Source organism: Narcine bancroftii, chromosome 7 (assembly GCF_036971445.1).
Source record: "Narcine bancroftii isolate sNarBan1 chromosome 7, sNarBan1.hap1, whole genome shotgun sequence".
Lineage (NCBI taxonomy): Eukaryota > Metazoa > Chordata > Chondrichthyes > Torpediniformes > Narcinidae > Narcine > Narcine bancroftii.
In genome coordinates this window covers 201,428,654-201,444,325 of record NC_091475.1, presented here as the reverse complement: position 1 = coordinate 201,444,325, position 15,672 = coordinate 201,428,654, and the positions used below count along the sequence as shown (strand labels likewise).

Here is a 15,672-nt window from a genome sequence, read left to right as displayed (position 1 = left end):
AGGCTTTGGTGCTTGAAAGGTAAATGGTTACCACTCAGGAAGGTTCTTGTAGGTTTTAGAGAGAAAGATTTGTTGTTCCAGGACATCCACAACTGATTCCCTTTTAATCAGCCATTCCAGTGTCTTGCTGGCAAAACATCCCCTGTCAGGGTTCTCCAGATGATAACCTCTTTCTTTCAGGTCACCACAGAGTGCCTTTTTATTTCTTTTATTTCAAGTGAAACATTAGACAGCCAGTCCTCTCCTCTTGCATGAACCAACAGGCTGAACAAACCATTTACAAATCCATCTTCCAAATGAGGCTTTCCACAAGCTTGCCAGATTGTCCTGTTCCAGTCCCAGCTGCTGTTACTGGGTGTAAAACTGTACAAGTGATCACTCTCTCTCTGTGAGAGAAAGCCTGTTTGCCGCTCTCCGCTTGCAAAAACCACATGACCCTCTTAGAATATCTCCAGACAATCTGCGGCTCTAACAAAATCTTTTATCAGTTGCCTTTTTATAAACATCAATTCATTAGTGAAGCCTCTTGGGCACTCTCCAAAGCTCTTGCAAAGACTATTGGCCCCGACATGTCTGGCATGGGGCAGAGCTCCAGTATTTTAAATAAGGTCCATTTTAAAGAGTTTATATGTGACCTATACTAAAAAATCTTCCCCAATTTATCTCCCAAAAACATGTTTACATACTCTGTCACACTAACTATGGAGCACCTACCATATCCTCTCTCTGCCCTTTTCCCTCTGCCTCAATTCTCAGCTTTCTTCTCATCATATCTAATTAACACTATTTTCTGTTGGTCTGGACTCCTTCCCATCTCATTCTTCACCCTTCACTCCCCAATCATTAATTCAGATGCCAGCCTGCTTTTTTCTTATATCTTGAAGAAGGTATCAGGCCCAAAATATTGGTAAATGATCTTTACCTCCTATGGACACTGTGAGATGCACTGAATTCTTCCAGCATTTCTGTTTTTTTACCATAGATGCAACGCCTGCAGACTTTTGAGTTTCACTGTCGCACTCCTGCAAAGCATGAAATCAACATAGTGTGAGCTGCATCTCTCAGCTAGTAGAGGTGCTACCTTGGAACCACAGTGACCAAAACTTGTTCCTTTTTTTGGATTGTATGACAAAGTATATAGATATGTTTTTGGGAGATAAATTAGGAAAGGTTTGTTAGAGTAGGTCACATATAAACACATTAAAACAGATCTTATTTAAAATACTGGAGCTCTGCCCCATGCCAGACAAGTCGGGGCCTAAAGTCTTTGCAAGAGCTTTGGAGATTGCCCAAGATACTTCACTAATGGATTGTTGTTTACAAAAAGGCAGATGAAAGATCTTGTTGGAGCTGTAGATTGTCTGGAGCTGTTCTAGGAGCAACATGGATTTTGTAAGAAGAGAGAGTCAAACAGGCTTTCTCTCAGAGAGAGAAAGAGAGAGAGAGAGAGAGAGAGAGAGAGAGAGACACACACACACACACACATGGACACACACACACACACACACACACACACACACACACACACACACACACACACACACACACACACACACACACACACACACACACATACACACACAGATCACTTCTACAGTGTTACAGCCTGCAACAGCAACTGGGACTGGAACGGGACAAGCTGGAAAGCTTGTGGAAAACCCTATGTGGATTATGGGTTGTAACTGCTTGATTCAGCCTGGTCAAAGCCCTTGTGGTTCATGCAAGAGGAAAAGGCTGGCTGTCTAATATTTCACTTGGAATAAGAGAAACAAAAAGGAACTCTGTGGTGACCTGAAAGAAAGAGGTTATCATTTGGAGAACCCTTAAGGGGGCATGTTTCATCAGCAAGACACTGAACTGGCAGGGTGTCCATCGTACAACAAATCTCTCTCTGAAAACTGACAAGAACCTTCCTGAGCGGTAACCATCTAACTTCCAAGCACCAAAGGCTGGTGAACTTTATAAATGCTAAATTTTGTGCACAGTATAAGAATTGTCTACAACCAGTAAACTTGAGGAGTGAGAAGTGAGATTGGATGGTGAACTCAAGGACTTTTTTGAACTTGCACACATATTACATACATGTGCGCTTAGAATTAGAAGGGGGATAAGTTAGGTTTAGTAAATCAACAGTGATAAGTTACAGTGTGATTCTATTTTCATGTTTAAAGATAATTAAAAGAAACTTTTGTTTAAGTAACCATTTGTCTTGGAGAATATCTATTGCTGCTGGGTTTTGGAGTCCTCTGGGCTCGTAACACTTCAAAAGAACAAAAGTTCTATAGAAACTAAATGGCTTTTATGACCCAGTTTTAAATGCATCCACCACACTTTCTACAGGTGCTTCCAGTATGGAAGTCCACTTCGTCAATATGTCAGTGGGCAATGAAAACCGTTAACATCCTTCACCCGCATCTTCGTGAAGCAGAGAAGAAATACAGTGCTTTTGATGAGGAGCTTTTGGCCATTTATTTGTCTATTCAACACTTCCATTATCTTTTGGAGGGCAGAGATTTTACTATGTACACCGACCCCAAGCCATTAACATTTGTGTTTTCCAAGGTTGCAGATCCCTGGTCAGCTTGACCTCTGTGATGGATTGTTGGCTGCTGCAGTGGGCAAGACTTGTCCACATGAGATGGTTTAAGCCTGTCAATAGTGAAAGATTGACTTCATTCCAATGTCCAAAATACAGATGGACCTGGTTTGTCTGAGTATGGCAATTATCATTCTAGCACAGAATCTAACCAGCAACTGAAACCAATGGCAATTATCATTCATTTCAGAATTCTCCGTTTACTACATATTTCCAGAAAAGACAATGTAGCAGCTGATACACTTTCCCGCTCTGCTCCACTTGAGGTTTCGTCTGTAGATCAAGGTATTGAATACACATCTTTGGCTGTGGCCCAAGGGCATGAACATGAGATGAATGCTTATCGGACTGCAATCACGAACCTGCAATTGAAAGATGTCCAGTTTGGAGTTAATGCCAAACTACTTCCCTGTGATATATCAACGGGACACCCATGCCCAGTAGTTCCAGCATCATGGAAACGTTGAACATTTAACTCTCACCATGGTTTCTCACATCTGTCAGTTAGATTGACTGTCCGTTTGGTTTCCGATAGGTTCGTATGGCATGGACTTAAAAAAGATGTTACACAAATGTTGAGGTCCACTTTCTGTTTCAAGAGGATACCATTATCTTTTTACAGTAATAGATAGGTTTACATGGTGGCCCGAGGCCGTGCCTATGGTGGATGCTACTAAAGACACTTGCGCTCGGGTATTCCTCAGTTTCTGGGTGTCTCGTTCTGGTTTACTGGTGCATGTTACTTCAGATAAAGGACCACAATTTACTTCCTTGCTGTGGATGGCTTTGTCTTGCTTGCTCAGTACAACAATTCATCATGCAAATGCCTATCATTCCCATGGAATGGTAGAAAGACTTAATCGACATCTCAAGTCAGCCTTGACAGCTTGATTAGATGGCCTGAACTGGGCTGAAGAGCTGCCCTAGGTATTACTGGGAAATAGAACAACTCAAAAGGAGGACTGCTAAATTTCACCTACAGAGCTAGTGTACGGCGTACCGTTGGTGGCTCCAGGGGAGTTCGTCCCCTATCATTCCAACTCCAGTGATTATCCTAAGGAACTCTTGAGCAGGCTAAGGAAGACCATAGGAAAATTGACCCCTATACCACATCATCATTATTCCTTTGTGCCTGAAAAACTGTGAATATGTCTTCATCTGAAGGGGACACTTTGGTCAACCTTTGCAGATGCCCTATGAAGGACTTTAAAGGATACTCAGACAAACCAGGTCCATCTGCAGTTTGGACATTGGAATGAAGTCAATCTTTCACTATTGACAGGCTTAAACCATCTCATGTGGACAAGTCTTGCCCACTGCAGCAGCCAACAATCCATCACAGAGGTCAACTACCTAAAAGACAGACAAACCTTTCTGCTGATTCTGGGGGTGGGGGGTGTGCAGCAGCGCTAGGGTGGCACTACAACTCCCAGAAGGCATTGTACATGCCATGTGTCATCAGTGCATGTCGAGCTTGTGATTCAGGATTTTAAAAAGGTTGCAGGGGTGATGAAGAGTAAATCCATTTGATTCACTCTAGAAGCATCTTGTGTGGTTACTTTGTCATGTGCACTCCAATTCCAGTGGGCACAAATTGCTTTTTTTTTGCTTTCGTAGCTCTGATAATTCTCACCTCATTGCATGGTGGAGGGGGCAGAATTTTCGCTCCATTTTCCAGACCAAACTGGGGAAGGGGTGGCTCAAGTCTTAATAATCAAAATATTCCTTTTGTGCATCACAATGTAATATCAGATTCAAAAGTTCGTTATATCATTGCCTCAGGGAAATTGTAGAATGGTAGTTTTTGCTAATATCTATGCCCCTAACACAGATGATGTGTTTTTTTTAAATCTTTTTTTTCCTTCCTTACTGGATCTGAGTTCATATTCTCTTGTGTGTGGTGGGGTTTCAGTTGCTGGTTAGATTCTGTGCTAGATTGATTTTCTCCTAAACCTGACATAATGAATATGTCCACCTTACTTATACAATCCTTCCTACAAATTATGATATCTCTGATGTGTGGCTTTTTTTTCATCCAAATAGGAGAGAGTATTATTTCTTTTCATATGTTCACCATACGCTTTCTAGGATTGATTATTTTCTTATCAACCATCAACTGATCTCATTGACCCACCCTTGTGATTATCAACGTGTAGATCACACCCCTGTTGTACGATCTATGATTTCTCCTCAAATAAAAAGACACTGACATTTCAATTCAACCCTATTGCCAGATAATGACTTTGTGAAATTTATGGAGGAGCAGATTACCTTCATCTAATACAAATACCTCAGTAGAAACTTTCACCATGATAATTTGGGATGCCTTGAAAGCCTACCTCAGGGGACAAATAATTTCCTACACCATAAGTACAAAAAAGAAGGCCAATAAAGAACAATTAGAATTAATCAATCAAATTAAAGAAATAGATCAACAATACACTTAAGTCAAAGATCCAGAACTATATAAAAACCGAGTAGAACTTCAAACTAAATTCAAGCTCCTCTCAATGTATCCAATTAATGATCAATTTCTATATCCATGGTGACAAATCTGGTGAGCGCTTAACTAATTAGTTGAGGGGCTCTGAAGCAAAATGGCAAATCACAAAAATTTAATTGGATGATGGCAATGTTACTTCAGATCATTAATGATACATTTAGGAATTTCTATTCTCAACTTTATATTTCTGCATTTCCAAATGATCACAGAATTTCTTAAATTGACACTTAACCTGATAACAAGATGACATTAGATGAACACAGGTCCTGATGGGTTTCCTGCAGAATTTTTAAAATCATTCTCTTCTTTGCTTTCATCTCATCTAAGTTCTGTGCTATCGACTTGCAAGGTAAACTTCCAGCATCATTCAACGATTGTTGTAAAGAAAGGTAAAGATCAAATGCAATGCTGCTCCTACAGGCCAATCTCTACATTAAATGTTGATGTCAAAAATTTGGCTAATATTTTGGCCCGTAGATTGGAGAACATTTTACCATCAGTTGTACCCGAAGATCCAACCGGCTTTATTAAAAACCACTACCCTTATTTTAATGTGCGTCATCTATTTGTTATTTGGTACTTACCCTTGGACGCGGTTCCTGAATGTGTTCTTCCTCGACACATGAAGAAAGTGTTTGACTGTGTGAAGTGGAAGTGTTCATTTGTGATTTTAGAAAAAATCAATTTTGGACCAAGTTTTATTACACATTGATAAAATTATTGTACTTGTGCCCCTATTGTTTCAATCCTCATCGACCCTTCAACAGTCACAGCCTTTCAATATCCAATGGAGAACCCATCAAGGGTGCCCTTTAAGCCCATTACTATTTGATCTGGCCATAGAGCCACATTCCGAAGTTGCGAGGACATCTCATGGATTTGGAAGAAGGGAGCTGAATGTAAGGTTTATCTTGATGCGGACGATCTCTTGCTTTCTATACGAAGCCCTGATACCTCTCTAACCCCCAAGCTGTCATTACTCACCCAATTCAGTCAATTCTCAGGATACAAAGTAAATTACATAAAAGTGAACTTTTCCTTGTGAATAAACTTATATCAGTGTATACTAACTTTCTTTTTAAGATCATGCAAAATCAGTTTAATTATCTTGGTATTACAGAAAGTGTCTTTAAAAAAAAATGTTCTCACTTTGTTAAAAAACACATGAAACAGTGCTTAACATAGTGGTTTCCCCTGTCTACATCCTTAGTGGGCTGAATTAACTCTACCAAAATGAATACTTTACCTAAATATTTATATAATTTTCAGTCTATACCGAAAAACTGCCTAATTTCTGATTTTACTACTAGGCGGTGAATATACACAACCTTACGTTTTGGTTATTCTTCCATAACTGAGTTAACTGTTCATTTCCGGTAGAAATAAAGTTGAATGCTGTTGAAAACTTTTCCATTCCAGCATATCTTGGATCCTCACTTTCTCTTTCCTTAAATAAGTCAATTGATAATCCAGTAATCAGGCAGACTGTGAGAGCATGAGTTCAGAAAACATTTTGGTGTTTGTGCTTTGTCTCTTTCAAGTCTTATTCTATCCAATCATTTCTTCCAACCTTCTTTACATGATTCTGCATTCAAGTATGGTATTGAATGGGCATTGAGTGTTTTAAAGATCTTTTCATCGATAACTGTTTTGAATTATTTAAACAACTTTCTGGCACAAATACTTTTAATGTGTTTCTTAGTTTACAACCTTCATGCAAAGATTTGACATCTGTTATCCATGGTAAGTTGGCAGATTTAAGATGTGCCCCTCTTAAGAAAATCAAAACTTCATGGGAACAGAACTTATACCTTTCACTGTCAGATGAGATTTGGGATTCAATTTTTAAGTTGATTAATCCTTCCCTCTGTGCATTATACTGTCTGATGCAATGTAAAGTTTAAAAAAAAAACTTTAGTATTTTTTCAATAAAAATAAACAGACTTTTACAGAATAAGTACGCTAATAAAACAGAAAAACAAACTCATCCCCTCTCCCCCTCCCCACAACAGATCCCTAAAGTGAAGCATTAAAAATAAACAAGATCATTTAGTAATTTACAATGTTAATAAATTCATATTCTTCACATACGGTGTCCACATCTTAACAAAAAAATCATAATTATTATGTAAATTATATGTAATTTTCTCCATATAAATAAACAACCTCAACTCATTATGGCATCGAGCTACGTTTAACTCCACTTCACCTTTCCAGGACACAGCAATACATTTGCGAACAACCGTCAATGCTAGACGAATAAACGCTGTCTGAAACTTATCCAACCCCAAGTTCACTAACGGAGTAAAATAACCTAATAAAAAAAAATTTTGGATCTAAAGGAAATTGAATTTTAAACAAATTTTGAAGAAATTTCCTAATTTTAAACCAGAAAGGATGAACTTTATCACAAAACCAAACAGAAGGTAGAAATGTTCCAACAAATAATCCACACCTAAAACACAGATCTGAATTACTAAATCCATATTTTTTCAATTTTTCAAGGGTTAAACAAAGCCCATTTTAGAATTTAATAATTCATACATTTATTGAGAAATTTATTACTAATATATACATACAATTACAAGACACAATGCAGAGAAAGGAACTATTTAATTAAAAAAAAATGATGGGAAAAAGATTTAAATATAAAAATTCATGATGAGGCCTGGTCAAGATTGTACTAGTCAATTAATGTTAGATATCAAATGGTACAATATAATTTTTTACACCAATTATACTACACTCCATACAAATTACATGGACAATTCAAATTGTTCTGACAAATGTTTCAGATGTAAAAAAGAAACAAGAACCTTATTACACACAGTTTGGTTTTGTGAAAAAGTGGGAAAATTTTTGGAAGACTTAAATATACTATTGGGACAAATTATGAAGTTACAGATACCAAAAGATCCCAGAATATTTTTGCTTGGTGATTTATATGAAACGGATACTAAATTGAAGTTAGACAAATATCAATGAAAATTTTGAGTGTAGCAATAGCAGTGGCTCGGAAATGTACGGCAGTAACACGGAAGTTAGATAATTTTATAAGGTTGGATAGATGGCATTTGGAAATTCAAACTTGTAGACCATTGGAAAAGATTACTTATAATTTAAGGAATCAAGCTGAGAATTTTGATATGATTTGGAGACCATATGTGGATTTCATCAGTAAGAGTCCATCCACATCGTCCATAACACCCACTCCTCCCAATTAATGTGTAAAGGATAGAATAATAAGTTAGGAATATACGAATAGTGAATGATAAATAAATTCAGGTGATTTTTTTCTTTTCTTTCTCTTTTTCTTTTGGGGAGGGGGAAGGAGGGATGATAAAAAGAAAATAAATAAATATCATTTATATAACCACATAACCACTTACAGCACAGAACAGGCCAGTTCGGCCCTACTAGTCCATGCGGTAACAAATCCCCACCCTCCTAGTCCCACTGACCAGCACACGGTCCATACCCCTCCAGTCCTCTCCTCTCCATGTAACTATCCAGTCTTTCCTTAAATGTAACCAATGATCCCGCCTCAACCACGTCTGCCGGAAGCTCATTCCATATCCCCACCACCCTTTGCGTAAAGAAATTTCCCCTCATGTTCCCCTTATAATTTTCCCCCTTCAATCTTAAACCATGCCCTCTAGTTTGAATCTCCCCCTTTCTTAATTGAAAAAGCCTATCCACATTTACTCTGTCTGTCCCTTTTAAAATCTTAAACACCTCTATCAAGTCCCCTCTCAATCTTCTACGCTCCAGAGAAAAAAGCCCCAGTCTGCACAACCTTTCCCTGTAACTCAAACCTTGAAATCCTATCAACATTCTCATGATACACTTTGTATCATTTTTATTACATTGTATTGTTATATGTACGTATTGATGCAAATGAAAAACTGGAAAAAATTCACTATTCAATTAATAATAAAAACAAAAAATTTCAAATGGTATGGGGTCATTTCCTGAATTATTTTCAGAACCAATAGTTAAATGAAGGACTATTTTTTTCATTCTTTTTTTTGCTTTTCCTTTTTTTTCTCTAAATATAAAACCCAACTTCCAGCTTGTTACTCCAGGAATTAAACATATTTTAAATGTAAAATTCTGATTTATAGCTGGGGCTAAAGAGTTGAAAGCTTTTTGGGGATAAACTTGTGCTTGTACTTTATAACATGGATGTGCTTCTCAAGTTTGAAAATTTTGTTGTGTTTAATGTTTGACATCAATGTTGTGCATTTTATGAATTTTCTGCATATGCTTTGTTTATCCTTGTAAAATACAATAAGAATATTATTAAGAGAGTGTAAGCAACAGCGAGACGAGGTGCAGCCTCAGGCATAACCTGACCTCTAGTCCTGACCTGGATTCCCTTTGGTCTCCAAAGGCATGTGGGTCCATGGGTTAACTGGCAGTGCATCGGTGAGTGAAGCAATCTGAGGGAAGCTGATGGAAATAAGGAAGAATTGAAAATAAAAAGACTAGTATATAGTGTGGGGCTTGATGGTCAGCCAATGGGCGCACGTCAGGGCTGCACAACATTGCAACAATGGACGGCAAGGGTAAGAATTAAGGCAATGCAATTAAAATGTCAGTGACGTGGGTTCGATCATCCCATGACCTGCATGGGTTTCCTCTGCGTGCTCCTGTTTCCTACCCCCCTCTAAAATGAACTGGGTCTATAGGTTGATTGGGGTATTTGTGGGGGGGGGAATCGGATGGATGGGCCAGTTACCATGCTGTATGTCTAGATTTAAATATAACAACAGTACCACAAGCTCCAAAGCTATGGAAAAACATGGAGAGTTGGCATGTTTGGATACATAAGCAGGGGAGGAGGGGTTGTAGGCTGACCTAATTAGCGGTCCAGCACTCTGTTTCAATTCTGTATTTGTGTGGGGAAATTTGGATAGAAAATCAAGAGTGCTGCCTGCCAAATTTTATAACATCCTGTGACAATTAGCTGTTATGTTTCACCGGCTGTTAACGTTGTTCTTTCAAATTAAAAATCAGCATATTTATTGCTAAAAATAACTTTGAGGCCTTCACATTACTTATAGTGTGATAATTTCACCAAATTGCTGAGTTTAATTATTGGTTAACTTTTTAACTATTTCTAAGTGGCCCTTTCTGTCAACTGGAAGGAACCCTTTACTCTGAAGATCCATCCCCGAGAGATTGCAGTCCGTGTGCAAATGAATGTGTGATTCAGTTAAAAAGATATCCGAGCCTGAAGGATCTTTACAGTGTGGGAAAGATGTGGGAGAATCTAGAACCAATGCACTTGTTTAAAAGCTGTTTGTGACCGAGATCAGGCACATTTCTTACACTTAGACAAAGGGGGTCTTTGGAACACTTTTCCCCAAACAGCGGAGAAAACACAGCCTTTGAATATATAAGGCATCGTTAAATAAATTCTTGGTTATGGAAAGAGGGTGAAAGTTGACCCAATTTGTTCAGGAATATGGAACTGAGATTAACATCAGCCATGATTTCTTCAAATGGAGGAGCAGGCTTGATTGATTAGCAAAACAAAGAGGTTGATTGTGGACTTCAGGAGGGGGAAAATTAGGAGAACACGAGCCAGTCCTCATCAAAGGGTCAGCAGAGGAGAGGGTTAAAAACTTCAAATTCCTGGGTGTCAACATCTCTGAAGATCTGCCCTGGAAACCTTCATGTCGATACAATCAAGAGGAAGGCTCGCCAGTGGCTATACTTTGTGAGAAATTTGAGGAGATTTGGTACGTCACCAAAGACTCCTGCAAGTTTCTACAGGGTGTACTGTGGACAGCATTCTGACTGGTATGGAGGTGTGTAGTGTAGATAAAAGCTCACACTCGAATGGAGGGAGAACTAACGCTTTTAGTAGCTTACAACACAGGTAGGGTTCATGAACAGGCTTCCGAGGGGTTCAAGGTTTAGCCGGGAAACCAGGGTTATATGCGAGCCCCCGGGGAAGGAGCCAGGACCGGTCATTAGTACAGCACACTTCTAGTGAACCCCAGTTCACTACATTCACCCTGTTCCTTCAGAATGAAGCGTCTGTTGATGAAGAGAACAAGGATCACAAGCCGGTCGTAGAAATATTTACAAAACTATTTACAGATTCAGGAGATCCTGGGTCTGGAAATCCTGGTTGAGCACCTTCGCATCTGGGAGCCTTGGGCTCCTTGAGTCTCTTGGTCCACCTGTGAAGGAAGGGTATTGGGCTGGTGCTCCGGTTCGACGATAGAGGGGGGTTCACTCTCCTCTTGAACCAGGTCCCCTGAGGCCCTGGGCGGGGGTGGGGAAAAAAGCTCAATAGCTTGTGGGCCACCTGAGGCAATGGATCCTCTGTTCCAGTGGGTGCCAGGTCCCTGATGGAGATGATGTCCTCCCTCCCATCTGGGTACTCCACGTAGGTGTACATGTGGTTGGCATGGAGCAATTTCACCCTTTCCACCAAAGGGGTCAGTCTTGATTCTCATCATGTGCTTCTTGGGAAGGACCGGACCAGGATTAGTGGGCCAGGATGGGAGTGTAGTCCCTGATGCCGACCTTCTGTCGAATGTAAACATGAGTTCATGAGGAGTAGCATTGGTTGCAGTGCAGAGTAGCGACCGAATTGAGTGGGGCACGACGAGGAGGACATCCTGTCAGCGCGAGTCTTAATGGCCCTTTTGTTTCAGAGCAAGTTTGACAGCCTTCCAGATCGTGGTGTTCTCTTTTTCAATCTGTCCGTTCCCCCAGGGGTTGTGGCTGGTAGTCCTGCTGAATACAATGCCCCTCATCAGCAGGTACTGACGCAGCTCATCGCTCATGAAGGCTGAGCCCGAGATGCTATGAATATAGCTGGGATACCCAAACAAGGTGAAAATAGAGTCTAGGGCCTTCATAGCAGATGAGGAGGATATGTCTGGGCACGGGATGGCAAACGGGAAGTGGGCGCACTCATTGTTGACTGAGAGAAAGTAGATGTTCCCATTCGTGGATGGGAGAGGTCCCTTAAAATCAATGCTGAGCTGTTCAGAGGGCCTGGATGATATAATCAGGTGTGCTTTTGTGAGACGAAAAGAGTGCAGCCTCCACTCAATGCAGATCTAGCATGACCTGGTCATTTCCTGGTGTCTTCTATTAATTAGGGCAAATTGCATGACTTGACAATATGAGTCATGTGGATGGCAGAGATCATTGTGTATGGTCCACAGTTGACCTGTGTATGTGGAGGCACAACATCCCCTGGACAAGGCATCTGGAGGGTTGTTAAGGGCCCCTGGCCTGTAGGTGATGTCAAAACTGTAGGTGGAGAGTTCGATCCTCCACCTAGCAATTTTGTTCTTCTTGATTTTTCCCCTCTTGGCACTGTTGAATGTGAATGTGACAGAGCGCTGGTCCGTGAGGAGCATAAATCTTCTACTAGCCAGGTAGTGTCTCCAGTGCCTTATGGCTTCTACAATGGCCTGAGCGTCCTTTTCCACAGTTGGGTTCTGGAGCTCATGGCCATGAAGCATCTATGAGAAAAAGGCAACCAGCCTGTCTGCTTGATTGAGAGTAGTGGCCAGGGCTATGACTGAAGTGTCACTTTCCACTTGGAAAGGTACATTCTCATCTACCGCGTGCATAGTTGCTTTCATGATGTAACTTTCGAGGTAATTAAAAGCTGTCTGGGCTTCGGCTGAAAGGGGAAAAGTGATGGCCTTTAAGAGGTGACACAAGATTCCACAGATTGGATTCTCTCAAACGATGATCTTACCATTGGTATGATCTCTTTGTGTAATTTACGGCAAGCTACTTAACATTAGAGAAGCACGTGGGGGAGAAGGAAATGCACAGATATATTGAAAAAGGAAGATAATTGTGATTAATCTTTCCTGGACCATGAGGATCATCATGGATCACTTCAACAGAATAGTTTGTGTCTGTGCGAAGACATGCCCTAACCTGTACCTGCTGTTATCCAGTTAACACAGACATTTGCTGGAATGCATAATTGAATTGTGATCAGCAAGAATATGGGGTTTATAATTTGACATAAAACACAGTAATAAATACAGTACAACTTCAATTATCCAAAATCGGGTTCTTCAAAATCCTCAGTTAATCCAAAATGTTTTCAGAGCCAAACTGGCTCCTGGGCAAGAGCAAGACCCTTAGGCTTGAACAGGGGCCTCTGTGGAGAAGTGTCGGTGATCGGTGGTGGCCAGCATTTCTTTGGTGAGAATTAAACTTTATTTTAATGCTTAAAAAGCCTTGCCTTGTTGTTTGTTGTTATTTAAACATTGTTACACTGAGCTTTTTTTTTAAGTATCTGGTTCAGCGAAAAAAATAGTTTATCCGAAATAGGCCCGGTCCTGACCATTATGGATAATCGGAGCTGTACTCGAGTCATTGTTTGCCACTCTGGAAGTAATCAGCTAATTGGACATAACTGGGGATCGAACCTGGTTCAATCGACTCATAGAGTTTCAAAGCACCCACCAGTCCCTTTGGGTTCATTTGTCCATGCCGACCAGGTTATATTCCTCAGCTAACCCCCTTGTGTCTGCATTTGGCCCCTGTCCATATACCTCCCAAAATGTTTTTAAATTTTGCAAATGAACCCACCTCTACCATCTCCTGTGGCTGCTTGTTCAACGTACTCTTTGAAAAAGGTCACCCCCCCCAGGAGGCTTTTAAAATCTTCCCCTCTCACTTTCAATCTGTGCTTTCTAGCTTTATATTCCTAGAAATTGAAGTAAGCGCTGAGTTTTCTGTCCATTCAATATAGAGTTATAGATACAGCACAGACACTCAGAGCATGAGGAGAACACCCCTGTTGAGAAGGAGAAGCATGGGAGATGACCCAACAGGAAAGGTGGCCAGCAAAGGGCTCAGTGAGGGACTCAGCAGCTGAAGGACCTACACAAGCTATGGGCTTCTGGTGACTTGCAGTCAAAGGACCCACTCAGATTGGAGGTGACTTGCGGTCAAAGGACCCCTGCAGGCTGCAGGCTGGTGGAGACTGGCTCATGGGAACCAGGTATCGGAACTGTTCAAGAGGGTGCTGAGGGCAAGAAGGGCTGAAGGGGGTAATCGGGCGCTGAAGGCTGCTTGATGGTTTGGACCTGGATCTCAGGCTGCTGATGGTTTGAACAGGAGTCTGTGCGGCTGCAGAGGCTGTGGGAGCACTGGAGATGAATCCATGGACACTCAGTGTCTCTGAAGGAACTCCCTTTTGCTTCTCTTTCTCATACTGTTAGGGTCATCAGGCAATGCTCGTGGCATCTCTTTGCCTTATGGCAGACAAAAGGTGAAGAATTTCATTTTTGAAACATTTTTATGCATTATTACTTAACAATAAAAAGGACCTTGAACCTTGAAATATCCCAGTAGGTTTTTAAAGACAGTGCCAAATACTCTATTTAATTCATCCTATGCTAGCCCATTTTATGCTCCCAACATTCCCATCAACTTCTCCCAGATTCTACCACTCATCTGCACACAAGGGGCAATTTACAGTAGAACAATGAACCAACCTGTATATATTTGAGTTGTGGGAGGAAACGAAGCACCTGGACGAAACCCAATTGTCACAGAGAGAACGTGCAAACTACACACAGATTGCACCGGATGTCAGGATTGAACCCTGTTCCCTGGACCTGTCAGGCAACCTATATGAAAAAAGGCCACTTATGTACTAAAAATTAAAAAAAAAATTCTCTATCTCCTTGTTCTCCATTTAGAAATAAACTTCTTCGCACCAAGAATGGTTAAACTGTGGGATTCACAGCCATGGGTGCTTTCAAAAGAAAACAAGATTATTATGTAAGAGAAAATGGAACAGAAACCACGCTGAAATGATGTTGATGTAAAGAAATGAAGCAAACTTTACAATAACCCGAATCAGTCACTGGGTTAAAGGTCATTCAAATCACTTGCGTCCATTCTAGCTGTGAACAACAGCAACAATTTAATTTCCTTCTCCCATATGTAAGTGAATTCTTTTCTTTCCAGGTGCTGATCCAACTCTCTTTTGAACCCGACACTAAATGTGCTTTCATTCGTGCCTGCTACTGGTCGAGTAGCTGTCGGAGGTTCAGATCTGGAGCTCGGGTTGCCGATTGTTTGGATTGGAGTCTGAGTAGCTGCGGAGGCTGCCAGAATGCTGGAGGTGAGTCCCCGAACAGACGGTGACCCTGGGAAGAACTCGTTTTGCTTCTCTTCCTCTGACTGTAAGACGCGCCCGGCAATTTCCATGGATGGCGAATCTGGCTGCCTTACCGCAGACTAAAGCAAATTCTGTATAATATTTCACTTGTTTTATTACATGACAATAAAGGAATCTTGAATCTTGTCTCACAGTCCCAGCAATGTGTGTTCGATCCTGACCCTGCCCCCCTCCCCCGGTCTTGTCTGAGAAGGGTGTACTTCCATGCAATACAATTCTGATAAAGCTGAAAATACTGTAATTACTCAGCAGCTGTGGTTGCATCTGTGGGAAGAGAAACAAAGTCAACGTTCCAGGTTAGAAGTGAAACATAAAAGTCTACAGATTCTGTGATTGTAGCAAAAAAAACAGAAATGCTGGAGGAAGCCAGCAGATATCACA

The 15,672-nt window shown here is 40.8% G+C and overlaps 1 long non-coding RNA gene across 2 annotated transcripts in view; it reads left to right on the top strand.

Annotated features, from left to right (window-relative positions):
* LOC138739616 (uncharacterized) overlaps positions 1–15,467 on the top strand; it is a 105,244-nt gene extending 89,777 nt beyond the window's left edge. For both annotated transcript variants that reach the window (XR_011342342.1, XR_011342343.1), the window contains exon 3: positions 15,078–15,467. This is a non-coding gene — a long non-coding RNA (uncharacterized lncRNA). The remainder of the gene's footprint in view (positions 1–15,077) is intronic.
* Positions 15,468–15,672: the final 205 nt, after the last annotated feature.